General features: G+C 46.0%; 1 protein-coding gene across 1 annotated transcript in view; it reads left to right on the top strand.

The window, feature by feature from the left end:
* Positions 1 to 10037: 10037 nt before the first annotated feature.
* The window catches only part of GPRIN3 (GPRIN family member 3), a 38924-nt gene continuing 21000 nt past the window's right edge, over positions 10038 to 27961 (top strand). Inside the window, exon 1 of the mRNA XM_082236413.1 lies at positions 10038 to 10567. The gene's annotated coding sequence lies outside the window, so the exon portion shown is untranslated. The remainder of the gene's footprint in view (positions 10568 to 27961) is intronic.

The raw sequence follows: 27961 nt of genomic DNA, 5'->3' as shown, positions 1-27961 counted from the left end.
AGAGACAGAGAGAGAGAGTTGGGTGCTGACTTTAACCTTAAAGTGAGCTGAGAGGGATCGACTGGAAAATACAGGCTCCGTTGGTTCAGGATCCCCAGATTCAGATTTCTTCCCAGCTGGAGAAGACTGTAAGTTCAGAGGGAAGTGTTGGTAGTGACTACCAGGTATGCAGGTGGCACTATGGGTTAAACCACAGAGCCTAGGACTTGCTGATCAGAAGATCGGCGGTTCGAATCCCCGTGACGGGGTGAGCTCCCATCGCTCGGTCCCTGCTCCTGCCAACCAGCAATTCGAAAGCACATCAAAGTGCAAGTAGATAAATAGGTACCTCTCTGGTGGGAAGGTAAACGCCATTTCTGTGCACTGCTCTGGTTTGCCAGAAGTGGCTTAGTCATGCTGGCCACATGACCCAGAGGCTGTACGCTGGCTCCCTCGGCCAATAAAGCGAAATGAGCGCCGCAACCCCAGAGTCTGTCACGACTGGACCTAATGGTCAGGGGTCCCTTTATCTTTTTTTTTACCAGGTAAAAGGCACAACTGGCCTACTCCACAAGGCCATTGGGCATAAAAAGGCTCTCCTGAACACCCATCTTCTGCCTCATAGTATATTTAAAATCATTGGTTCACTTGTGGTACTTTTGTCTACTTTGGTCTGTTTGTAATATTTCATGTTTACATTTTTATGTTTTGTAACCCACCCTTGGGTTGGTGACAGGCCAGAAACATTTCAAATAAATATTGAAATAAGAGTAAGTATTTTCTTCTCTTTAGGCCTTCAGAACCTCTGCAGTGCTGCTTCATTGCAGAAGACTGAGATGACACCCAAAATATTTGCATACTTTGCATTAGCATAGTGTCCATTATGTACCTTAATGTTTTTCAATCCAAAACGAGGGAGGGTTTCCAACTCCCTGGAACAAATGCTTTTCGTTTCCTCTCCGATTCAAGCCCGGTGACACAAAGGTGCCGTTGTTTAGCCAGAATCCAGATCCATTTGTGAGATACCTGAAACACTCAATTAGGCAAGGTGGAAAGCAAGAGGCACTGGAACAGCATGTGGAATATTTGCTGTATTCAGGTCGCATGGAGAGAGTGCGTGATCAGTAGGAAATGCGCACAGGCTCTGCATTGCTTTTCTTGCTTATTTTATCCCCAATGCAGCTGGGTCTCTAATTGTACAATTAACCACATCTTCCGAGGGAGCTGTGTAATCTGAGTGGACTCTGTCATCCGCTGAACCCAAAGGCCGGGGGGAAGGTGGCTCATTTGTTTGCCTGTTTTTTCACTTCGCTCAGGGGTGGCGTGTTGCAGGCTATTAATAAAATGATAACCTATCATTCTAATTGCCTGTTCTTTGGGAATGTCTGCATCCGTTTTTTACAGTGGGGTTTTGTGTAACGACAGCTGCCTATGGCCATCCTTTGCGGGTGAGGCAGGTGGCAACCAGGAAATAATGTTTGTTTTATGCTGGCATCCTAGCTGTGAAATCTCTTCCCGAGACAAGTTCTCCTTGGGTCATCATTGTTATGACTTAAGATACCAGGCTGAAATATTTTCCTCTGTGCTTTAAACAGCAGCTGATGGCTCATTCAGACATTGGGATCATTGTGTTAGGTTCTCCTGGTTATAATGCTCATGCACACACACACACACCAGTTTTTAATGTTCCTTTTACACCACATCACCTGAGGCATCATGGAACGGTGGCTTTTTTTATCAATCTACCACCATGTCACACTAAATCACATTCACACCAGTGGGTGTGGCGTGCCAAAACAGGCAACACTGGACATATTGGCAACCTTCTACCCCTTTATACCCTCTGAAATATACTCAGAGTCGAGAGTGGATTTCATGCTCTTTATTCCGCTCATAGTGGTGAGGAGGAATGGAGGTTCCCCCACAATATCTGCTTTATAAACATTATTTACACAATGGGCTGCGCGTGATTGGCTAATTCCAGGATTCTCCTGTAGGCCAATCAGGTTGTGGATTCACTTCCACCTGGAGCTGGATTGGGTGGCTCCTGCGGACCAATCAGACTGCTGCATTCTGAATCCTATTGTTCTAGGACCAATCAGACTGCTGCATTTTGGATCCTATTCAACTCAGTACATAACACCCTCCAACAGGACACAGCCCAAATCCAGGACACCATCTTCCAGGTCCAAAATCCCGTGCCAGCCACATAACATCATGGACCCAGAAAAAGCACATTGTCAGGTATGGTACCCAAAAACTCACTTTTGGGGGCACCATGCAAGATCACAGACTCCAAAAACCCACTTTTTTTGGGGGGGTGGATATTTCAGCCTGAAATGATTGCCGTAAGCTCGTGGGGGGAAATGGGATGTCCCGGTTTTCCTGGGACAGTTGTGCTTCTGTTTCCCCATGGTTCATGTATGAAAGCAGTGGGAAAGAACTGTGTGCAGGGTTCGCACCCCAAATTTCATCCCTCAACTTTCCAGGTTAGTGGTGTGCCATTCCCCCCCCCCCCAAGAAGCAATGAACCTGGAAATAAGCACTAAATTCAACTAGATGTTCCAGAAGTGGCTTCTAGGCCATATGAAAGATCACATAAAATGTTGAAATTATTGGGTAAGGAAACATTGGGAGGGGAATAAATATGCACCCTGAATTGTATTAAGCTCTTGGTGCTTCATTTCATTCTTTGTAACCGTGGCTTAGCATTACATGCCAACCAGGTCAATGTGTGAAAATATTTTCTTTGACAGGAGGTTGGGGGGAGCCTGAGTCTTCAGCTGCAGTCAGCCAAGTATCAAACTGGGAGGCCTCAGCTGGCAATGGGTTCATGGGAAAGGTAGATTTTGAGCTGAAGAAAGGGAGAAGTGAAATCCCATTCTGGGAGAGAATACCAGGAAGAAGGGGCAACAGGGAAGATGACTGAATTTCTACAAGCAGAAGCTCAGGAGAGAAAGGGAAATGAAAATATTCAAAATGAGAGGCCAAGGCAGGCATAGGCAAACTCGTCCCTCCAGATGTTTTGGGACTACAACTCTCATCACCCCTGACCACTGGTCCTCTTAGCTAGGGATGATGGGAGTTGTAGTCCCAAAACATCTGGAGGGACAAGTTTGCCTATGCCTGGACCAAGGGGATGTGAAGATGTCAAAATCAATGTGCTTTTGCAGAGACCCCAGTCATTTCTGATAACATTTCTGTTTTCGTCCGAGGTGAATTTTCCGCTTACGTTAAGACAGGCTTGCAATTTCCAATACTCTCTCATCCACAGGAAATCAAATCAGAGGAGCAGTGACAGTGGAGCTTCTCAACACTTGGAGAAATGGAGACCATGCCAGAATAGAAATCCTTCCAGAGCAAATTCATTTGTGATCCGACCCAGCAAGCCAAAATGGTCCCGTGGTATTCTGCCTTGCGTGTCTTCCCGTACAGCTGTGCTTCTCAGTCGTCGATCGCCAATTGCTCTCTTGAGGCCTATCAAGCAATAGCCCAATTGACCTGATACGGTTGGTAGAATCCAGTTATTTCTTCCACCACCCCGTCAGCGGCCAAGTCCCAGATCTCATTTCTGGCAAAGCCACCTCTTGCCCTGGCTTCTTGCAGCTTAGTGTGATTGTTGGAATTGCAAAGTTAATCTGTTCATGCCCTGCAAATACCAAATACGGCAAGACTTATCAACATGCTTTCACAAGTTAGCTATATTTATCTTAAGAGCGCAAGGTCGGTCTCCATGTTCCTGTAACTCTTCAAAAAAAATTGCTATTCTTTTATATGTATTTAAAGTTCTTTATTTAGGACGTTCCTGCGGCCACGGCAGAGGACTCCTAACAAAGGACTTGTGCAGAGGCAACTAGCATATAATTTGTAAACATCAAGCAATAACAACATTCTGTTTTAATCGTATGTGTGTGGATTTTACATAAATGGCACTACAAACATTAAAAGGGAGCACCATACCCCCTGAAGCTCCGTCTTTCAGCTTGCCATCACAGAACCTCTCCACTTACGGTAGTCACACTTGACCTCAATATATGCATTTTTTTATAGGCATTACTTCGCTGGAGTAGTGCATTGCAAAGCTCAGAGCATTGCAAACTTTAAAGGATGGCTGTGTTCCCCTTCTCATATTGTTTTGGAAAGCTCACTGGGAAGAAAGGTGTGATATAAATGTAAGTACCTGTTTACCCTATTGTAAACAGGTAGTTGTTTACAATCACCCTATAAATGTTGTTGGCATCCGTCTGTCTTGAGAGACAATGGAGTGCGCCTCCGGGGGTGAAGTCAAACAGCTGTGCTAGCAACACTGAGGTGACCACCGCGGGGTGCAAGCCTGGGCAGCGTGTATCGAGGTCCTGGGCTGCCCAGATGAGAAGACAGTTGAGATTTCTATTCCACCTTAAGGAGCAGACGTTTGGAACTGTTGCGTGTCACATGTCTGTTCACATTCCAGAACAGCTTGCTGGGAAGTTCCATTATGTGTATAGCTTTTGCTTTTTCCAGTTCTCTCCGAGAAGACGAAGAGAGAGAGACGACATGTTTCTTTGTCCTGATTTATGCTTAATAAATCTGTAGTTGTAGTATGCTTTCACAAGCCTCATGCCTATTCTGTGTGCACAGTTCTGTGTGCTGATAGTGTGCCCTGCCTTTGAAGCCCGGGTCGCTGATTTACGTCAGAGCAGAGGCCGATGGTCTTCGCAGCGGGATGGCTGGAAGGAGACAGCCCAGCTGGGGCTAGCCAGCTGGCCTCCTGGCCCTCTGCATGTCGACAAAGACATCCCCCCTTGACCTCACTGATGTGGTCCAAAGGAAAGCAATATGTTTGGCACCAGCACCTTTGCATGGTTTCAGGGTGGGAATGTTTTTCAGCCCTGCCTGCAGATGCCTGGGACTGACACTGGACCCTCCTGCATGCAAATATGTTCGACCGTGGAGCTACAAACCCTTCCTCACTTTGCACCAGTGGATAATAAGTCCTGAAACAGAGCCATACAACCCTACGCCTAAGGTAGCTGAATGCAAGTTCAGACTGTAGCAAGACCTGAGCCTTTTCTTAACTCAGGGGTCTGCAACCTGCGGCTCCGGAGCCGCATGTGGCTCTTTTACATCTTTGCTGCGGCTCCGGGGCGGATACTAGCGAGGGGGGGAGGCGCATTGTGCGCCCCGACACTCCTCACTGTGGCGTGCGCTGTACTGGCTGTGACGTCGCATGGGGGCAGTGCGTGCATTAAGTCACGCACCGTCCCGACGTCACCTTCCCGCCCACTGTCAGATCGTGGCTCCAGAGATATATTTGTTTTAAATGTCGCAATGGTTTTGCGGCTCCCAGTTGTTGTTTTTTCTTCGGAAACGGGTCCAAGTGGCTCTTTTTGTCTTAAAGGTTGCAGACCCCTGTAACTGCAAAGCAAGTCATAAATGTGCCACAATGAATAAACTTTATGTCTGGCTCCAGGTGGAGAAAAACTAGGTTTTACCAGACCAGGCTCCACCAGCCTGCAATTTTAAACACACTTATTAGGGACAAATTGCCATTGAATTCAGTGAAATTAACATGTCAGGCTGCACAGTTGCAGTTCTAAGACAAGGCCCACTAAACTTGCTCAGGATTGTCTGAAATTCCATGCACACTTTATTTAACCCAGTTTGGCACCCACCCACTCACGCATTTGTGTATACACACACACACACACACACACACACACACACAGAGGCTGGGAGCCTCAGTGGCACCCCTCTGGAGGTTATACCTGAGGCAAAAAAAAACCCAGTTAGCCCCCCCCCCTCCCAGTAGCTATGGCTCTAGGCAAAGCTATACATTTAGCGGTACCTTGGGTTAAGAACTTAATTCGTTCCGGAGGTCTGTTCTTAACCTGAAACTGTTCTTAACCTGAGGTACCACTTTAGCTAATGGGACCTCCCACTGCCGCCGCACTGCCGGTGCACGATTTCTGTTCTCATCCTGAAGCAAAGTTCTTAACCCGAGGTACTATTTCTGGGTTAGCGGAGTCTGTAACCTGAAGCGTCTGTAACCTGAGGTACCACTGTATTGCCAGAGAGGTTCCCATGCCCATGTGTGCAGAGGAGTGTGACAATTTCCAGGATAGAAATGGCCAAGTAATGTGGGGCTGCTTAACCCTTCTCTTCACCTGTCATCCCCCCAACCAACCCATCTTCCAGCTGTTTCACTTCAGCCTGACTTATTTCTGGAACTGGGAGTCAAGGGGATGTGGGCAAAATAGCTAGGCAGGAGGGGTTGCAGGGGAACAGGGAGAGCCATGGGGAGAGCTGTAGACTCCATCCCATCTGCTGCTTCTCCTCTGAAAATATATCTCACGCCCATCACCCTGCATTTATGGCCCTCATCAAACCCAGTGGCTGGAAACCTGTGTTAACAGATGGAATATATATCTACACCCTAAGCCCTGCTGAATCCAGGGCCAAACTAGATGTGGCATGAAGTCATTTGCATCTTTCTTCTAACATATTTGTTTACAAAACTAGAAGGCTCTCTGGAAGGCTTAACCCTTTCCCCTCCACCCATTGTTGTTGACTTGCTTTTGCTCAAAATTGCCACTCCTTGTTGGTTTTCCGCCTACAGGAGGAAACATATGCATGTCTGTATCTCTGCTATAAAGGCAGCTGCTGAGTGATTTTTAGAGGGGAAATGGTGATTGGGGAAAGGATCCCTCCTCTGGCAATCTGCACAGAATTTTGCTTAACGGTTGCCATCAATTTGATTTTAATTAATTTTTATAATGAAATATTTTTAGAATGTTGGATTATTTGATTGTTGTTATCCGCCCTGAGCCCGGCTTCAGCTGGGGAGGGCAGGATATAAATAATTTTATTATTATTATTATTAAGCTGATCCTCATACCTCATCTAGTTTGCACATTAGTGGCACTTTTGAGTTTTGGTTTAGAGTGCAAGTATGCACGAATAAGAGAAAAATCTTTTTTTGTGTGCACAAAGGCCTTGCAGAGAAAACCATTTTTGGTTGTTAGCAAGTTTCTGAATAAACCTAGGGTAATTATTGCCTTGGATATCTCTTTGTCAAATTCATCTCTGTTAGCCAAATCCTAGAATAGATTCTACTACATAAACTGAAGCTGGTGTTTATAGATGCTGCTGAGATATAAATAGACTTCTGATGGCAGGCTGTGTAATAGGTTTTCCATTTTCATAATTTGGAGACAGCCAAAGAGCTTGTTAGTGGGGTGGGGTGAGATGAAGAAACTCTGAAGCATACATAGATGCAACTCAAGGTCATGTCCAAGAAACTGGAATACAACAAGTATTTCACACACTGCAGATTTTTCTATCCAGCCACCCAAAGTTTATTATAAATCCTGCAAGTTCAGCACACTCTGAACCAAATTAGGGAAGCGACTCAGATTGGATGTGATTTGTTAAGATTGCGAACATAAACTCACTAGCTGCAGCTGAACTAACACACCCCTTGGAAACCTCTAGATTAGATTACGGCAGTGCACGGAAGCTGCCTTTGAAGAGACCTTTGCTGTTCACTACCAGCCTCCACCAGCCAAAGGTCTCCCACACCCTCAAGCGACTTTCCCTTTGTTCCGTACTGCCTCCCAGAACCCCTGTGTAACGCCACCTCTCATTCTTCCATCAAATACCTCCTCAAAATCCACCTCGTCCGTGAAGACTTTGGCTCAACCCTCGATTTCCCACGCCCTCCTGCAACTCAACCTATAATTAAGCCTAATGCCCTTAAATTAATCCTGAGCAATGGCATATTCCTTCCCTGCTTATCCCTGTCTCCCCTCCCCTCCCTCTGCTGTTTCCTCTGTGTCAAATTGTAGATTGCAACCTCCCTGGCGCAAAGACTTGTCTTGTTGACCTGCGCTCTGCAAGATGCCATCGCACACCGATGACACCACATGCGCAGGCCTGCTCAGAAATTGCCACTGGTTCAGAATTTGGTGACTGGTACCAGCTGAGAAAATGAGACCAATTGTGAAGGAGCTACACTAAGTTACTGGTGACTTTGTGGGCTCAATTCAAAGTTCTGCTGTTGCCCTTTTGATCCCTGTAACATCTGGGTGAAGGCTGAAGGGAAAGCCTGCTAAAATGTGTTCCCTGCCCTCCTGAATGTCGTCGTCTTCTTCTTCTTCTTCTTCTTCTTCTTCTTCTTCTTCTCCTCCTTCTTCTCCTTGGAAGGCCTTGCTTAGTGTTCTCTCACCATAGGAATCTCAAGCTTGGTGAATAGATGCAGTGCTTGGGTGTGTTCTGCACGTGCAATGGAATGAGGTGGCAGAGCAGACTGTACCACTTGAGATTGTAGGTTGTGATGGGTGGCTACCACTTTTTAAAAGCTTTCCCACAGATGAAGCTTAGTTCCAGAAGCAAATAGGTGGAGGCCATAGAAGGCTGTACCCTGCACTTGGCCCATGGTCTGACAGTTCTCTACAGTGGTACCTCGGGTTACAGATGCTTCAGGTTACAGACGCTTCAGGTTACAGACTCCGCTACAAAAATAGTACCTCGGGTTAAGAACTTTGCTTCAGGATAAGAACAGAAATCACACGACGGCGGTGCGGCGGCGGTGGGAAGCCCCATTAGCTAAAGTGGTGTCTCAGGTTAAGATCAGTTTCAGGTTAAGAACGGACCTCCAGAACGAATTAAGTTTTTAACCCGAGGTACCACTGTACTTGCAAAGAGGCATTATGTCGTTTTTACGGAGAGGAATATTCCCTTGACCTCACAGGTGGCTGAAAGGCGACCTTCTTGCAATGGCACAACACCAGAGGTGCAAGAGGTGTAGGGATGTTGCAGATTTCTGTCAGAAATGGAAACAGGAGTGGGAATTGCCACAATTCACATATTCGCCCAAGGTCAGGAACAGAAATTGCACAAGCAAATCCAAACAGTCATTGCTAGTGTTTCTAGGTCTTTCTTCCACATACCCTTTTGCTTCTTATTATTATCAATAGTGAGTTATTACAAGCCTTTATCTGTGCAAGTGAAGTACCATGTATATTGATAGTGTCATATAATTCGTGTTAAGCGTCTATCTTTTATGGTTTTACATTTGTCTTCGCAGAAAGCTGGTCTACTTACCCACCACAAGACACCCCAGCATTTCATCAGTAGAATGCTTGCCATGGTCTCTTCACACACACCCCTTCAATAAAATATTTGAGGGAACTGCCCCCCACCCCAAGTTGATGGGCATTGCCATTCAAATGCTGTGGGTGCACTGCATCAGGTGATTTGATTGTGCAGGGCGGGGTTCCCCCCCCAATTTTATTCAATCTGGCACCCCTGATTGATAGAACAGAGAGGTTTCAGCCTTCTGCAATATTTAACACCAAAAACGAGCAGGCCATGAACACCAGGTTTCCTGTCTGCTGGAAGCTGTCTGCACTGAGCCATCTACACTGGTACCTCGGGTTAAGAACTTAATTCATTCTGGAGGTCTGTTCTTAACCTGAAACTGTTCTTAATCTGAAGCACCGCTTTAGCTAATGGGGCCTCCTGCTGCCGCTGCTGCACGATTTCTGTTCTCATCCTGAAGCAAAATTATTAACCCAAGGTAATATTTCTGGGTTAGCAGAGTCTGTAACCTGAAGCGTCTGTAACCTGAAGCGTATGTAACCCGAGGTACCACTGTACAGTACTCTGAACTGGGGGCGCTGGCTCTGGGTATGTAGCAAGGTGTGAGTGTGGTGGGGTGGATAACACTCTGCACATGGGCAGGAGCACTCTCCACGTTTCCATCGCTGCCGATCTTTGGCGTCCAAGAGAGTTTACAATTGAGCTGCGTCCCCAAAATGGGAACGAAGAGAAGGGCGATGCTGGATGGCACTTGGCGGGGAGGAACGAAAATCTGGCCCCAGACGGGCGGAAACTTCAGCTGCTGTGTCTTCCTCTCTCCTGCACCAGGAAGCTCTTTGAGAAACGCGTCGGGCAGAGAGGCAACCGGGACGAGAGGCCTTCCTGCTCCGCCTCCCGGGGCTGCTCTGAATGCCCCGATTCCTTGCCGGCGCAGCCAGCAACGCGCGCCTGTGACGCGCGGTCGCGGGCGCGCGGCTCCCTCTTGCCTTCCCACCTCGCGGGCCACCTTGGAGGAGCTGCTGCTCCGAAGGCGGTCGCGGGCACAGCCGCTCCGGGAGCCGCCGGCAGCGGAAGCAGCCGCCTCCCCGTCCGCCCGGCCAAGACTAGAAACGCCCCCCCAGGAGGCACCTGCGCCGCCCTCTGCAACAGCGCCAAATGCGCGCCGGGAGGAGCCGGAGCCACCCAAGCAGCCGCGGCGTTCCCGGCTTTGCCTCCCCTTTCGACTTGTGGCTCCTTCTCCCCACGGTGGGTTTTCCCTCAAAATCCGAGCCTTCGTAGACGAGGCTTTCCGGCTTTCTCCCGCGTTGAGATCCATCCTGGCAGCTTGGGCGCCTGGATCCCGACCTGGAGGGTTCTTTCCGTCTGCGTTTTTACGCGCCAGGCTGCGAGCGGGGAAAGCTGCTGGGTTGCTGCTCCGATGAGGAATTTCTCTGCAAGGTCATCTCTCCTGGCTGCCGGTGCTGCTGCTGCTGCGGCGGCCGCTGCTGCTTCCCCCTGGCTGCGGAAGGTAAGCGGAGGCTCGGGGAGTTGCGCTTGCGATGGGGCAATGCAGGTTGCAGGCGGCGGCCGGTGAGGATCCTGATAAAAATCCTGCCGCGTCTTAGATTACTCCTAGGCGCGCGCGTAACTGGGGAGTAATTCATTCTTCCAAGGAAACGTGCCGAAAAGCGCATGGCCACCGCCATAAGCACGGCGGAATTGGCATCGACTTAGGATCGCGCTGCGCCTAATGGAAGAAATGGCATCCAAACCCCTTCCTCGCAGCCTTGTTTTCGTCGTCTCTCTCCCCTTCTAAATATGTAAATAGTATTATTATAGAAGTCCCGCTTTGATAGGAAGAAACCACATACTACTAATAGGTGAACTTTGCAGATAAGTTCAGTTGCCCTGGCCGTGGTTGCATTCATTTCAGGCACATTCAACCCTAATATCTTCTTTGCAGATATGCAGTTTTTACTGGCCCTTGTAGGGAGAAACCAAGAAAAAAAAGTTGCACGTGTGTTTTTGGTATGGGGGTGATGGGCAAATATGTTTATTTTAAAAGGAGGTCAGTCCTCTCCTTCAAGTGATCTTCAGTTTGCATGCACCAAAAATTAAATCAGGTCAATGGCCAACTCAAATTATGCTATTATTAGTTACATCCCATAAAAGCTTTGATGCCTTTAGGATTGCTATTCTCCCCTAGAAAGGAATTGGAAGAGACATCCAATGAGAATTGCCTTGGGGAAGAGGGAACAAACGAAGGGGACTGGATTGAAGCCCAGATGCGTGACATGTGTACTAACTGTTTACGAGCTGCTTTGATGGCTGGATAATTTATTATGAAAATAAAGCACTTGAGGGAACTTTTCCCAGACGCAAGGTCAGGGCGAGAGGCCCTGGTGCTTTCAAGAGGCCAGCTGCTTCCTAGGCTACTTTTGCACAAACGATCCTTCCAGGCGACGTAAAGATCTCAATCCTTTTTAACTACGATTCTGATCTTGCCGGAAGTCAAGGTAAATTGAGGCCTGCACCAGCCCAGGTGTTCTCCAGAGCACATACACCACCGTTCTGCTTTGCCTGTTTAGAAGTGTATGTGCGAGAGTCTGTAAGCCCAAAACAGGGGAGAGATTCTAACTCGTACGCAGCTTTACTGTGAACACAGCTTTACCTTGGGAATGCATTTAGTCTCAAGAACAGCAGTCATCTTCCATATACACCCTTTGTAAAATTGGCAGTAAAAACCACCACTTTCTAGAGCAGACCTTAGCAATTGCACCACCATAGCCATTTTGGAGACCGGACGAAAAGGGACACTCTCATTTGTCATTGCTCAGAATGAATGGAGGAGAGGATTAAGGGAAGATGCAAAGTTTTGCTTCTTTACCTTCGAACAAACACATTGAGTTTCTTCTTCCTGTTTCCAAGTGGTGGCTTGTCTGTAACAAAAGCTGAACAACAGACTAGGTAATATACACATGTCCCAAGAAGGGCATTTTAACTCTTGGTTTATTGACTTAATTATATTTCATTTGACGGAGGTGTTTTTCAATACTGCCTTCAGAGGGCTTTTAAAAGATAAGGTAGGGAGTAGAACTACCAACAAACAGATGTATTAATTTTTTATAATAATAATAAAAAATGGGTTCACAATATGTCCACTTCAGAGGCTTTTTGTCGACAAATGGTTAACAATATCTGGACAGAGTCCAGAAGGTTCTCTTTGGCATGCGGTTTGTTGAGATGAATGGGAGCTGCAGAGGAATGTGTGAAGCAGAACTTCCCTCCAGATCCTGCCCTCTATCACACTGCTGCAGTGTGTTCGGATTGTGCAGGGTGCTCCCTCCCTACTCAATCCAGTAGATAGAAGAGTCATTGCCATAGCAACACCACTGTCACAGCACCGAAATACTTCCTCAGTACAGGTGATGGGGAAAACAAGACAACAACAGAACACAAGCCTTGTGGCATCTTCCGTTAATTCACACGTATGGTTTGGGTGGCTCCTGCTGCCACTGATTGTTGTTGGGGGGCATTGCGGATGGAGAGTGGGGTATTTATATTTGTGCCAAAAAAATGCATCCCCCGCATTTTCTGTTTCCCCTGCCAGCCTGCATGTATCCTGGTACTCTTCCCCTGCCCCCTCCATTTTTCATTCATTGATTTCCAGATGGCTCTGCAATGCTTAGCCATGATCGTCAGCCCCCTCAGCATTGGCCAGGCTGGCTGGGGCTGATGGGAGCTGTAGTCCAGAGACAGCTGGATGGACACCATGTTGGCTTCCCCTGAAAGTCCACAGGAATGTGGCTGGGTCATAGGAAGAAGGCCTAAGCAGGGTGCAAGGGTATATGACTAGCCTGTGTGAGGTGGCTGCCTTGTTGTGCTCACTGTCCCAACAGGGTTGCCAGGAGAACAGACAGATATTCTTCTGGTGCTTTTGCTGAAAGAAAGGGGAGCACAGGAAGATATACAATACAATCATACCTCATGTTACGTCCGCTTCATGTTACGTTCTTTCAGGTTACGTCCCGCGGCAACCTGGAAGTACCGGAAAGGGTTACTTCCGGGTTTCACCGCTCGCGCATGCGCAGAAGCGCAAAATAACATCACGCATATGTGCAGAAGTGGCAAATTGCAACCCGTGTGTACACAGACGTGCTGCTGCAGGTTGCGCTCTTTTTATGTTGCGAACGGGCCTCCGGAACGGATGCTGTTTGCAACCAGAGGTACCACTGTACAGTGGTACCTCTGTTTACGAACTTAATCCGTTCTTGCAGTCCGTTCTTAAACCAAATCTGTTCTTAAACCGAGTCGCGCTTTCCCTCATGAGGCCTCCCACTGCCGGTGCCCTTCCACCGTTTGGCTTCTGTTTGTCGACCGAGGTAAAGTTTGCAAACCGGAACACTACTTCTGGTTTTGCGGAGTTTGTAAACTGAATAGTTCATAAACAGGACTGTTCTTCAACTGAGGTACCACTGTATAGGCCATATTGTCTACCTCGCTCAGTGTTGTCAATTCTCAGAAGCAATGGTTCTCCTACAGTCTGGGACCCTTTTACAGGCTGCCAAGCTGAGAGGGTGCCTTCCTGCCACCTTCCCAAAGCTTAGTAAGTGCTTGCTTCAGGAAGGAGGCGTGAGGGCTCTGACAGGGTTCTTCCCAAAGCCTGGTTTGCTCTTGCCCAGCTTTGGGAAGGAGATGGGAGGGCTCCAGAACCCTGCCAGAGCATCGTGGCTTCTTCCCAAAGCCCGGCACCATATTACCAAGGTCTGCCCCTGCCGGGGTCTTCTTTATGCGAAGCAGGTGCTCTGCCATTGAGCCATTTTTCTGTCCCAAGGAAGCCCTGCTATTAGACAGGCAGCTGTCTCAGGCGGCAGATGCAGAGGGGCAGGTAAGGGACACTGCTGTATGTGCTCTGTGCTCCCCAGAGGTATCCTGCTGACCTTGGGTGCCATAGAGAACACAACTGCATTTCCAGCGTTGAACCAAACATCAGCTGCCAGTCTGGTTTGCTTCTGTACATGGAGTAGGTAAAGGTGACATCTTGTCCTGTGCCTTGGGCAGCAAAATGTCTTGGGCTGGTCCGGGTCCTTCCCCAAAGAACTGTTCCCGTTGGTTCCTTGTGCATACCAGGACTCTTTAGGCAAGCATATAATATTGTGGTTTCTTCTCTCTTCCGGCTGATAACAAGTCCTCTGAAAGATTTAAAAAATTGTGTTTTTTGAGTTTGCTGTTCAGCTGTGATTCATTTGACAAGAATTATTATTATTTATTAAATTTGTATACCGCCCTATACCCATAGATTTCAGGGTGGTTCACAATTGGACAGGCAGTACCTATCCCCAGACTGCAAACTATAAGCTATAATGCATGTCCTTCCAGGTATGTCCCAGAAAGAGGCTGGTGGGCCTGGGAAAGTTGAAGGGAAGATGGCGGCCCTTCCCCCTTAACTTACTTTTATAGCTTTAGGCAAGCTGAAATTACAGCAATACTCACGGTGTAGGAAAGCAAGGCAGGCAAGACTATCTCGGACCCTCTCTCTGCAGAGAAGCAAAATAACTAGAATTAGAAAGAAAAGAGCAAACTCCCTCATTCCCCTGTTCTCTTCACTTTTCCAGATTTTGTAGAAGGCAAAGGAAATGGCCTGGTAGTCACCTAATTCTGTAAGAATGCTGAAGGGTGTTGGAAGGAGAGAGCGGGGTTCAAACCCCTACTGGGCCTAAAACCCGCTAGGTGACTTCGGGCGGATAACTCAATTTCACCTTAACCCTCAATTTCACAGGGAAACTGGGTGTTAGGGAGAAGGGTTCTAGTCAATGGAATTTGAGTCACTTCTCCAATTTCAACAAAGTGATTTGCGTTCAATGAAAAGCCCAGCCCTTCTTTTGATCCCTTCTTTTGCATGTGTACAGATCCTTCTTCATCCATTTCAGGGAGCATTTGAGCATGTGAAATAATACCAGGGATGGGTGGATTTGGAAGCTTTGGTTTCGCTCTGTGTTTTGCATTTCCCCCCCAATCCTAGGTCATTCCCCGCATTTCCAGTCAATTTGCACATTAAAGGCCTCATGAAAATTCACCAGTGAATGTCTCCAAAAACTTTTCCCCTCATGCAATGCGTTTTTTGCACGTAATTTTCTCAAATATGTGCATTCTAATTCACATTTTACCCTAGTACGTGCATTTCTATGCACGTTAGTCAGCTGGAAAACCGCACTGAAACATTCCAGGAAGTAAGAATATTGATGTATGGCTGTGTTTCGGTTGGTGTGATGTTTCAGAAGGTGCAAACTTGGTATGTTTGCCTTTAAAGTTGAACTGGAGCAATTTCCCTCCCCATCCTTACATAAACGCACCAGACCTGAACTGATACAATCCAGTTTGCATAGGCTTTCCCAAATTTGGGCCTCCAGCTGTTGTTAGAATACAACTCCCATCATCCCTAGCTAGCAGTGGTCAGGGATTGTGGGAGTTGTAGTCCAAAAACAGCTGAAGACCCAAGTTTGGTATAGAGATGGATTGTTAGTGATTTATACAGATGTTCTCAATTGTCCCATATGGTGATGATGGGTCCATGCCAAATTGAGGGGGTTGTGCAGGGTACAGACACGTTCCTATTGTTCTAGAATAGGAACAGGGAAGATGGGAACTGTCATACAGCAACATTTGGAAGGCCACAGATTCCCCAGTGCTGTCCTGGAACATTGTTGCATGTTGGAGCAGAGACATGCTGCCCCCCCGAAGGTCCTCAGACAAGGACTAATTCTCCAGGACTGAATTGGCACCTGAGCTGAGCGGATCCTTGCAGATTTTGGCATGCAGTGGGTCCATCTGGAGCCCCTGGCCACGCGCTTCGCCTGCTTGCAATGCAACTTGCTCTCAGCGGCTCTCTCTAAGTGAGACTGACTTGCCAGATGGCTGCCCAGAGGAAGTGCAGCCACTTTACTGGGTGCTGAGTCTTGCCCAGATTTGCTGAGTCTACGTTGTGAAGGAAGGCTGGTTTTGTGGTTGCATTAATTGGCTGGAAATCGGGTAGGAATCTGCTACCAGAGTAGCGACTGGTGGCTGATAGCTAAAGAGCAAATAAACACAAGAGGATTGGGAAAGAAATGGTGAGCCTTAGCTGTGTTTGGACAGAAATGTAGACAAGTATCAATGGTAACACAAGGCAGATGAAAGGGAAAGTTGCCACGACACTGTTGCATTGTATTACTCATTTTGATGAATGATTTGTGGTATTTTCTGATCTTTTGAATTACTATGATTTTATTGAATTGCATGAATCGTTTTGATTAATTTGTTGTCATTTGCTTTATTTATGTGCCATTGTGTTTGATAGTACAATGATTGCAGTATTTGGTTGTTTTTTTAGGGGACGCGGGTGGCACTGTGGTCTAAACCGCTGAGCCTCTTGGGCTTGCTGATCAGAAGGTTGGCAGTTCGAATCCCATGATGGAGTGAGCTCCTGTTGCTCTGTCCCAGCTCCTGCCAATCTCGCAGTTCGAAAGCACACCAGTGCAAGTAGATAAATAGGTACCGCTCTGGCGGGAAGCTAAACGGCGTTTCCGTGCGCTCTGGTTTCTGTCACGGTGTCCCATTGCATCAGAAGCGGGTTAGTCCTGCTGGCCACATGACCCAGAAAGCTGTCTGTGGACAAACACCGGCTCCCTCAGCCTGAAAGCAAGATGAGCGTTGCAACCCCATAGTCGCCTTTGACTGGACTTAACCATCCAGGGGTTGTTTACTCAGAAATAAAGTCCCGTTGAGCCCAATGGGTTTTACTCATAGAGAAGTGGGTATCTGATTGCAGTCTAACTTAATCATGTGTACCCAAAATAATGCAGATTCTTTCCCTGTTTACCACTGAATTCACCTCCCTCCTCTTCTTCCCCACCCCCATGCAGTGAATTATATAGATTGTAAGTTCCTTGAGGCAGGGACCTGTCCTCTTGTACTTTGTAAAGCATCGTGCCCGTCGATGATACTCTAGAAATTATAATAATAGCTTAGTAATTGTAATTAATTGGCAAATAGAACTTGGACGAATCATGAGCTTCCTAGGCAGACGTCCAGCTTTGACTTGAAGGCCAGTTGACACAGTAGATGTTTCAGGCGTACTCTTAAATATTTGGAGTACTAATGAAACAAACACAGATCTGTCTTCCCCCAGAAGGGTCTGAATAGTTTCATTTTAAGATTGTTTCTTTATTATTATTATTATTTTCCTCCCTGCTTTCTCAATAACAGCCAAACGTCAACACATTTTGGAACACTGCAGCTTCCTGGAACGGTTTGTGCTTTCTCTGCAGTGTCTCTTGATTTTTTTTATTTTTATTTTTTGAAACACTGAGCTGGCAAGAGACCTCCCAACCTGCAGAGGTGAGGTTATTATCATTACCATTATTATTAAATTTCTAAACCGGCCTTCATCCAAGGGCCACAGGGCAGCTTATGATACAAAAACACAAGAACACATAAGGTTGAGCTGCCATAGGTCTGCAGCTCCTGAGTTTTAAAAGATTCCTAGCAAAGGGAGGCACTACCCCATTCCCCTACGTTTTTGAGCCGTTGTCTAATTAGCCCTGTTTAAAAATATACCCACTTGGAACATCGCTGCCGCAATTTCCTCCTATTTGATCTTGTTATGCCTTTGTCTGCTGGATAGGAACAGGCCTCTCCTATAGGGCATTTTCTCCCTGCACACGTACTTATAAGACCATGATTAAATTGCTTCTGGTTCTGAACCTTCTCTTTGAATCCATCAAGGAGGCAGCCAGTGGGAAATCTGGGGACATGCTATAATTATGATTGCTCCCCACCCCACCAGTTGTCATTTTGGAAGTTCTGTCCCCAAGACAAAGGGCAAAGCAAAGGCTGGGACCTTTCCCTTTTCTTTTTCACAATGGAAGTCCCAACCAGCCAGTTGGTCTCTCTCAAAAATATCTGCAAGAAACCTCCCACAAACACATGGCATCACTCATCCTGTGTGTATTTACAGGAGAGTAAGCTCCATTGAACTCAACAGGACATACTTTTGAGTTACAATGGATGACCCAAGTCTTTTTTTCAGCCTGTGTCTATTTTGGTTGTGCTCATTCAATCAGTCCTTACCGCATCAATCTGCAATCTTGTCTAAATGCATTTGCACACACAAACCACATTTTTGCATGCCTTTTGCCCTAAAACTGCATTTCAATATGCATTTTTGGTTGAGCCACAAACTGCATTGCAATGTGTGGAGAAGCGTAAACTCTGAAAGATAAGTGCTTATTGATCTAGAACATGCAAATAAGGTCTGTTCCCTGAAAAATGCAGACATTTCTCTTTTCTTACTAGGCACGCATAGGATTGTGTGCAGGTTTATCACTCGATGACTGTAACTTTAATGATCTCCAGACATGAATGGGCTGTCGATGAGATAATTCTCTTCCATGGAGGACTCTTATAGCATTTTAAACACAGTGAATATTTTTTTCTTTTTGCAAAGTTGGTGTGTGCAACCAGCTGCCAAAAAACAAGGGATGTGTGAGCCAGCCTTAAGTGTGGCACATCTAAGAGCCAGGGTATTATAGGTATTTTGTGAAGAAGAACCCAGTGCTTCCATAGAAAGGATGGAGTCCTCCTCTGCTTCTCTCCACTGTCGCCTGCTGAGCAGGAGACCAGAGCTCCATGTGCAGATGGACTTGGTTTCAATCCCTGGCACCTGCAATTAAAAAGGCTACGGTGGCAGGTGATGGGTAAGACTATCTGCCTGACTCCCTGGAGAGCCACTGCCAATCAGGGCAGACAGCATTGGGCTAGACGGGGATGAATCTTCTCACCTGGCATATGACAGCTTCCCTGTGAAAACCTTTTCCTATCCATGAAGTCAGAGAAAGAGAGACCCCACAGAATAATACTGTATTTTTAACGACTGTGTTGCAGGAACAAATTCAAACAGATCCAGCTGTTTCTGCTGCTGTGACAGACACTGCTCCTGTTGAGCTTTTTGTTAGGCAGCCTATTAAACGCATGAGCAGGCTATGTCTACTCTATATATTCCCAATTAGGTATTTTTAAGCTATTGTGGTACCTTCAGAATGGTACATTTCAGTTCCTTGTAAGAACATAACAATTCATAAAAACTGAGTTGTGGTGTTGGAAAGGATCCTGTGATTCATCTAGTCCACCCCCTTGCCCAAGGCATCCCTGACTGATTTAGTTTCTGTTCTGTGGTGACTTGCTGAAAGAATGTTGCGACTTCTTGTGTGTTATGTTATTGTGACATTGACTATGGTTTTTTTGCTGGCTTTATCAGACATCACAAGCAGTGGTGTAGCGTGGGTTGCCAGAGCCCAGGGCTGTGTGAAGGAGGGGTTAAATAACTGGAGTACGCATGTGCATTCAGCTGCCTAACGGTGTACGCATCATCCATTGCCTGGGGAGGTCACTTCCTGGTTCACATGGGGAATCCGTTTAAATGGACCCTAGTGATGGAAGTGTGCGGCTGTATTGAGGCAGCATCGGGTACTGAAAATTTGCACCCTTAACAATTTTGCGCCTGGGGCAACCGCCCCTATAGCCCTCCCCATGCTATGCTACTGGGTGCAAGCCGCCTTGGGAAAACTCAGTTATTTTGAAAGGCAGCTAACAATTTTTACTAAATAAAATGCCTGTGCAGTCTCTGCTTAAACATCTCCAGTGAAGGAGAGCTCACCATCTTCCAAGCCGCTGTTCAAAGCTCATACTGTGAGGACGTTTCTCCTAATGTTTTGTGATCGTGTCCACCTGCTTCTTCCTCTGTTCCAGAGCAGATGAAAGCTTTGGCCTCTGGTGCCAATACTCGAGTTGGCCTTCGATAAGCTCATACTTCCTTTTCAGAACAAGAGCTTACCTGCACAGTTTGAGTGTTAAATTAGGCAATACATTATTATTGATGTTTATCTACCCAACCAGATAAGGCTGCTATGAAACTGGAAGCTCTTTCAATGTAGCTAGAACCCTAAAACACTTGATGCCCTCCATATGTTGTTGGACCACGGCTCCCTTTATCGCTGACCATTGGTCATGTTGGCTGGGGCTGAGGGGAATTAGAGTTCAAAGCATCAGGCTGGCGGGAAGTTGAGGTAGGCTGCTTTAGACAATAAATATACACACATATTTACAAGATAGCTGGATCCCTCCTGTATTTGTAATGTAGATTGGCAGAAATGCCTTTATCCACCCGATAGCTCTAGCACAGATTCTACTATAGCCTTGGCCACTTTCAGACATCAGGTTAGTCAGGGCTGGACCAAGACATTTATCTGCCTGAGCCAAAACACAAGACGTCACAGACTGGTTGGATGCAGAGGAATGGTGAGAGGAATCAGGTGGGGAAGAAGGCTCAGAGCCAGGGGATTGGTGGTGGGACAGTGATGTGTGTCAGAGGGAGAAGAGGGAGAAGCCTGGGAGGAGGTGTCGGAAGCTGAAAACAGGGTTTAGTGAGCGGGAGGAGTCTGTTGCAGAGAGAAGTCCAGAATCAGAAACTGAAGCAGGAGAGTGGAATGACTGAGGCCAAGAGGCAGAGATGAGTCAGGCTGGTGAAGAGGCATGGGTATATTTTCCTGCAGTGACAAGCTTCCATCCCTTGCTGGTCTCCAGAACTAGGAGAGGCATGAAGAGGACGGAGAAGTTAGCTTCACACAGGGACAGTCTCAGATTGCTTGGGAAAACCCCTGGAGAGAAGGGACTTAGGCAGCTGTGGGGAAGTGAGGACCTTCAGTCTCAGCAACTGCTTCATGGGGGGAAACCTATGAAGAACTGCTGTGCTCATTGACACTCCTGTGTTAGATCCTCTTCTTGCTAATAAACGTGAACTTGCTCGGTGTGATTTACTGCCGTCTTGCTCCTCTCACAAGGTAATGCATGGCCCCTTCCAAAGCCAGCAAGATTCTAGTTGACATCATCAGGTGATGGAGAGCATCCTTCACCAAACTTGAGTGCTAGCTTAGGGAACACGGGGCACTCCGTACAACTCACACAACTCTTTCTGCTCCAAGTCCCTCATCATCTGCTGCTTGAAGCAGCTGCCTCATTCTGCCTGATGATAAGGCTGGCCCTGCAGTAAACCATAGCTAATGGTTTGATGTGCTTCAGCCAACTTGCTTGCTGTTCTTCTTTCCGCTCACACGGGGGAGAAACAAACCGTGGCCCTCAGATTAACATTACTTCTGAAGCAGGGACTGTGATTTGTTTTGTTCCAAACAATCCACAATGATAAGCCAAGGTTTTCTTGGCTTATTGGTTGCCGTTTGTTTAGAGTGGAACAAACCGTGACTCCTGGTTTGGATGTAACACTGATCCAAGGATTGTGGCTTATTTTTTCTCCACCACAAGCTCAGATGCAACAAATTATTGTCTATGTTGATGTCTGAATGTTGCAAAGAAAGAGAAACATATTTAACCAAAATAAATAATACTTTGTGGCAAGTGAATTTATGTCTGTTTTAACAAAATTGCCTTGTGGAAAATGCTTTATGTAGATCATTTCCTGGTGAAACTATTATCCATTGGGTGAAATCATGTGTGTGTGTGTGTGTGTGTGTAAACTGGTTTGTGGACTTTGAACTCTGCAGCTATTTTGCTGAAACAAAGACCGGTGATAACTGGTATTCTAATCACAGATATTTAGTTACTTATTAAATCTGCAAAACTCTTGCCTCAACGTGAGTAACTTGGTTTATTGCAGGGTGTGAGTGTGAGGTGAGCAGTTTTCAAAGTTCATTTAAAGTTAATTTATTTATATTAAAATGGAGGAGTCCACAGCAAATAAAAATATTTATACCAATAGTCAGTACCATCAAAAACAAAAGTGGATCGCTACAACAGAATACAGGAAGCAGCAATAAAACATTTAAACTGATGAAACCTAAAAATAGTAGGGCTGAAACCTATCTACATTGCAGAAAGTGACTTTTTTTTTCGAGACAGCAATGGAACACTTGCTAAGTAGGAAGAGATAGTGTAATCTCATGGAGCAGAGAGTTCCACATTCCTGAGTGCCATAGCAGAAAAGGCCCTGTCCACCACGTTTGGCTGCTATTCAGGGTTGCTGGGAGCTGTAATTCAACAATATCAGCAGGAAACCACATTGCTTACTTCCTGAGATAGGGAGTCCATTATTTAGGCACTTCAGTCCTAAAAACATTTAGGGTTTTAAAGGCAAAAGCTGTTGCAGCTGACACTGCAGAGGGAATATCATCCCTACAATCTCAGATACATTAAGTTGGTAAGATGCCCTAATACCTTGCCATGGTCTTCAAATCCGAAAGCTCTTTGTCTATAGAAACAGTTGCTAGGGTGCTGCACAGTACTGTATTTATATAGATGATTTGGACTGAACAGAAGGGCAGTCATCTTCTTTTCCCCTTTCCAAGTATATGGATTCCAAAATAACGTGCATCATTTTTTGTGACTTGCTGATAAATGCAATGGCTAAAAATGATGAATAGGGCACCAGTTCTCAAACTCTGTGCAGAATCTGCTCATACATGGAGAAATCATACGGCATTACAGTTGTAAGCTTTGTTCTGTTATTTCCTCATGTTCATCAACCCTCCAAGGAGGCAGGTGGTTCTTTTGTGACAAACACTCCTAATGCCAGGGCACAACTAAATGTTACAGACCTGATACAAAAAGCTATGATACAAAAGCTATATTTATCAGATTCAATAGCTTTCTTTTCCTAACATATCTAAAAGACTTCCCACCTACCGGAAGACATGTACATATTCTCTGTGTTGTACTATTCTGTGCGCATGAGATTGCAGTCTTCTTTCCTCTTTGTTTAGTTGTGTGTGTGTTTTTAAGCAATTGACATTTTTCCCCCAGCTGATCTTTCCCATTTCCTCAGCATCAGATGCACAACAGATTGGTTTCTGTTAAGTGACATTAAAAATTAAAATAACTGAAAAGCATCCCCTGCCATCTTTGTCTAAGGTTAAAAAAAGAAGTGTCTTTAATTGGCATTCAGAATATTCATTAGCGTATCAGCTGCTTTTTGACACAAGTAAGAAAAGAACCCACATAATTATATATCATCATTGTCAGCTGATCGTCCTGGTATGTACATCTTCTAAGGCACATTACAGAGCCTCACCTTTAGGGATGTACTAGGTGGTTACACCGTGTGTGTGTGTGTGTGTCTTTATATTCGATTTTAAAAGACTAATAGAGGAACATTTTATATATTTGTAAAAGTAGTTATATACCACCATTTATATAATGCAATATCAGGGGTGGTATACAGAAGTGAAACATAAAACATCGTTTAAGAAAGTCCAAAGCAATCATTAAAATAACTGGTTGGTCTGAAGTGTTTGGAGCAGCTGCGTTAAAAAGTCAGCAAGTCTTCCAAGAGATTCCTGAGAGTCAAAGATGCCTTCCGAATCTCTGCTGGAAGAGTGCTCCACGGCCTGGGACCAGTGACACTAAATGCCTAACATCTAGTAGACGCTAGTCAGGCGCCATGGCGCAAGGGACAACTAACAGTGCTGCTCTGAATGATCTCAGTGAACAGGGTTCAGGCAGTCCTTACCACTGGACCTAGAAGAAAACAAAGGGGTTGAAGCCCCACTGAACATAATGGGACTTACTTCGGAGTAAAGATGCCTAGGATTGCACTGGAAGTCTGATACTTTATGACCATGTGAAGCCGTTCTGTACTGAGTTAGGCCCTTGGCCATTTCACCTAGTAGTCATTCAGCTTACACTTCTCACTGGGTAGCTCAGTCAGTCGAGCACGAGACTCTCAATCTCAGAGTTGTGGGTTCGAGCCCCACGTTGGGCAAAAGATTCCTGCGTTGCAAGACTAGGGTCCCTTTCAACTCTACAATTCTAGGATTCTATTTGAAGCTTTTTGGAAAGCAGTGGTACCCAATTATGCATGTGTTGTTGTTGTTTATATTAACATGAAAGTTTACAAAGAATGAGGGTCCTTTCCTCAAGAGGAAGAGGAGGGTGATGAAGTTGGGGTACATGGGAAGGAATAGACTACTGCTAGGCTTGGTAATCCCAGGCAGGGGAACCTCCGGGCCTCAGATGTTACTAGACTGCAACTCTTTCATCCCTGACCATTGGCTGAGGCTGATGGGATTTGTAGTCCGAAAACATCCTCAGAGCCACAAGTTCCCCTTCCTTGATAGAGGAATAGTTGGGTTGCAGATGTGTTTCACTCGAATCTTATGGCGGTTTATTTGCCAGATTGCGACTGTATATAATAATGAGGGAGTCAGTTAGCTCCATCTAGTATGAGAACCCCTCTGCTTTCAACCTTTGAACCGGCATATGATAAGAGGAAGCAATGTAACTCCTGGGAGGCTTTTGATTGTTTTCCCTTCTTGAAGCAGACTGGGTTGGGAAACCTGTGGAGAGGCCAGCATTACCGCCTGATTCTCTGCTCTTTGATTCCCTCAGGCTGGCTGTGCCCTCAAGTTTCACACACAGCTCTCCCTGAGGCGTGGATTTTTGGCACAGAATGCAGCCCTCCAGGGCTCTCTAGCCGGCCCTCAGGACCAGTGTTAGAAATTCAGATCCATAAGCTAGGCTTCAAATGGCTCCTTAAACCAAGGTTACAGTCGCCACAATGGAATGTCTAGTTGCCATTTTGGAGTCAGGTGGCTTTAAAGTCTTGTTTTTCAAATGATGGACTGACTGTGATTGATTCTCAGTTAAACATCTGGCTAGTTCAGGTGACTACCTTGAGATAGGTTAAGAACTTTGAGAGCTCAGAGAAGAAAAGTCACTTGATCCAGGGACAGTCCACATGTATTTTGGCCTCTTCCTACCTCTTTTTCTTAATGGTGACATAGACCATTCCTAATGTAATGCTATTGCTCACAACTTGTGAGTAGGGTGGGGTGAGTAAAGACAAGTGACAACAATTAGCTATAATGTTGTGCGCTGCTCCTGCTCCGGCTGCACAGGAAAAGCATTTTGGTTCCAGAAATTCATTCCGATGGTGCAGATAAAACATAGCAGATAGAATTCTACAGGGTGGGGTATTTGCGTGTGAAAACAGTCCAGATCCAACCATCCCCAGATGGTGGAGACATCAGGCACAATCCTCGGTCACAAGTTTCGAACACTGCCCAGGACTCATCCTAGGCCATGCCCCTTACCCAAACCACACCCCTCACAGACTTTGCTCCATACCCTCCTCAGGTGCTTTTGCCTGGCTGGAATATGCCTTTCAACTGTGATAATGGTCATTGCTTCCCTACATGGAGAATAGAGAGGTGTGTGTTTGTACAGTCGTACCTTGGTTCTCAAATGCCTCGGTACTTGTATGTTTTGGCTCCTGAATGCCGAAAACCCGGAAGTAAGTGTTCCAGTTTTCGAACATTTTTCGGAAATCAAAAGTCCGATGTGGCTTCTGCTTGTTTACAGGAAGCTCCTGCAGCCAATCAGAAGCCGTGCCTTGGTTTTTGAACATTTCGGAAGTCGAACGGACTTCCGGAATGGATTACGATTGAGAACCAAGGTATGACTGTATGTCTAAACCTGTAAGTTTTGCACGGCCGAAAGCCTACTGTACAAATTTGCACCCATTACTCTGCTCATTTTTGCCTCTGGCCAAGCTCACCCTTGGCATCCTTGAAGATTTCCCACAAGGGAATGTGGCCTTCTGTGCCTCCCCCCCCCCCAAAAAAAAAGGACTATTGGTTTTCCTTCTTTCATAAAGAAAATGCTTTAAGATACTCAGGGTTTATTTTCAGTTGTGAGAAGAGTCTATATGAGAATCTGACAGGGCCATTGTAATGGATAATTGAATTGATAATTATTTGCAGCTGAATGGAGAATTGAAGTGTGAAGTATTTCTTGACCACATTTAATTTTATGTGGATTGCACCGTAATGGATTCATGGTGTGGAACTAATTCTTAGATTTTGTTATTTTTTGTGTCATCTTGTTGCCAGCTGGTACAAATCCTGAAAAGGGTATACAGATTCAAGTTGATTCTTCTCCAGCATCTGCATTTGACTTCTTTCTGGTAAGGTCAGCCAGTGAGGTAGAAACTTTTGAGATCACGCACCAGCAATTCTCCATCTATCATATTCTAGAAGCCAGATGGACTCAGTGCTGGCAGAAAACACATTTTCCAATCCATAGACCCTGAAGTCCTTGCTGCTGATGTCTTCCCTCGTTGTACTTTTAACAGAATATTCATGGGAGAAAGTGAATTTGTGTTTTCCATGGAGGCAACGAAGAACGACGTGTGCATATAGTTTGGTCACTGGTAGGGAAATTGAATGTTTTTAAAGCACCAGCCCTTCCTAGCTGGGGCAGGGAAGAGACAGGTGGTTTTTCATAATGGTATTTTCCCCATAGGACATCAGGCATGCACAAATTGCGAGCCGCTAAAGCTGAAAAGTTATGGCCAGGTGTTTTTCAGTCCAAAGGAAACTGCAGAAGCAGGTGGCTCATTGATGCCCTGCTTGGCCATTGTATAGGCTGTACCTGAGGTGGTGACCTGCTCTAGAATCTCCTTTACTGTTCAGGTGTATACTTACCTGCAGCACGCCCAAGCCATGTGTCTCCTGGGAGAGTGCCTGTCGCCTCCCCCTGAGCTGTAGGGCGGCTGAGTGGGAGGAGGCAGGCAGACTCCTTGGAGGCCCCACGGAGCATCCTGCCCTGGCTGGCCCCGCCTCTGTGGGGGGCTGGCCCCACCCCTGGGCGCAGGGCACGCATACACCCCCAGACACCCGATCAGCTTGCTCCGCTGCTGGACTTGGGTCCATTTGCCAAGGACAGCCCATCACACACACCCTCATAGGAGTGCACATTTGCAAACACAGTCTTCTCGCTTGGGATGAGAATCATTTGAATAACCAGTTCCACCCCACTTATATATATGTGGGGATGGAGAGGCATGTCGGGGAAGCCCAGCCAGATGGGCGGGGTATAAATAATAAATTATTATTATTATTATTATTATTATTATTATTATTATTATTATTATTATTATTTAATTTATTTATTGGTTCAACGTCTTGCCTTCTTCCTAGTCATTTATCTTACAGATTTGTCAAAGACTTACGAATTGGGCATCCTGTACTATGGGCTAATGTTTAGATTGTGTGCTGAATAGTTGAATAAATCTTTTGGCTTTCTTTGAAATTCTGTGTCCAAGAGTCGGAGCCAGGACACTCCTCTATGAGTGAACACTGAAAATCACCTGTCAGTCACTTGACACCTATTTAGGCCCACTGCCCAAAGGTTTCCAGTTGCTGGTGTATGACTTCAGCGCTATATGGCTGTTTTAAAAGGGAGAATACACTTTTAACATGAACAGGGGCTCCATGGCATTAAAAGACATTGATGTCCTGAAGGCGTGTCTTCTTGGATGTGCCCACTGCATTTTTACCAAAAGTCTGAAGGCAGAAATGGATGGATTCAAATTGAGGCTGCTCCACAGAAACTGACGCCTGGCACAATCCATCAAATGTGGGGGGAAAGGCCAGCAAAGGACACGTGGCCCCCCAAAAATTTTAAAATGTGATGCTTGCATAACCTGGAAAAGATTTATTTAGGTTTGTTACGGAGTAGCTATCAAAAAACAAACAAACCCACCCACACATGCTTGTCTCCTTCTTTTGATTCCAAACAGCATTAGATGAAACTTAAATCTGGCTCTGCGTCATCCTATACCTTTTGGCAGAAGAACATTCTGTAATATTTTCCTATGCGTGGATACAGGACTCTTTTTCCAGGCTAGGTCTTTACTGACCCCAGATTAAAAAGTGGACCAGAGTCTAGGGCAGGGAGGGGGGAGAGGGATAATAAATTAAACAGTGAATCTAGGCACTCTAAGGTGCTGTGTTCCATTTTTCAGCCAGTGACCTCCTGTCAGTCAAACACACATTGCTTTATAGTACGTAGGTTGTCAAGGGCAGACAGAGAAGGT

Source organism: Podarcis vaucheri, assembly GCF_965113315.1.
Source record: "Podarcis vaucheri genome assembly, chromosome: 9".
NCBI classification, from domain to species: Eukaryota; Metazoa; Chordata; class Lepidosauria; order Squamata; family Lacertidae; genus Podarcis; species Podarcis vaucheri.
The sequence above is the reverse complement of the archived record's forward strand: the minus strand, read 5'-3'. Positions and strand labels throughout refer to the sequence as shown.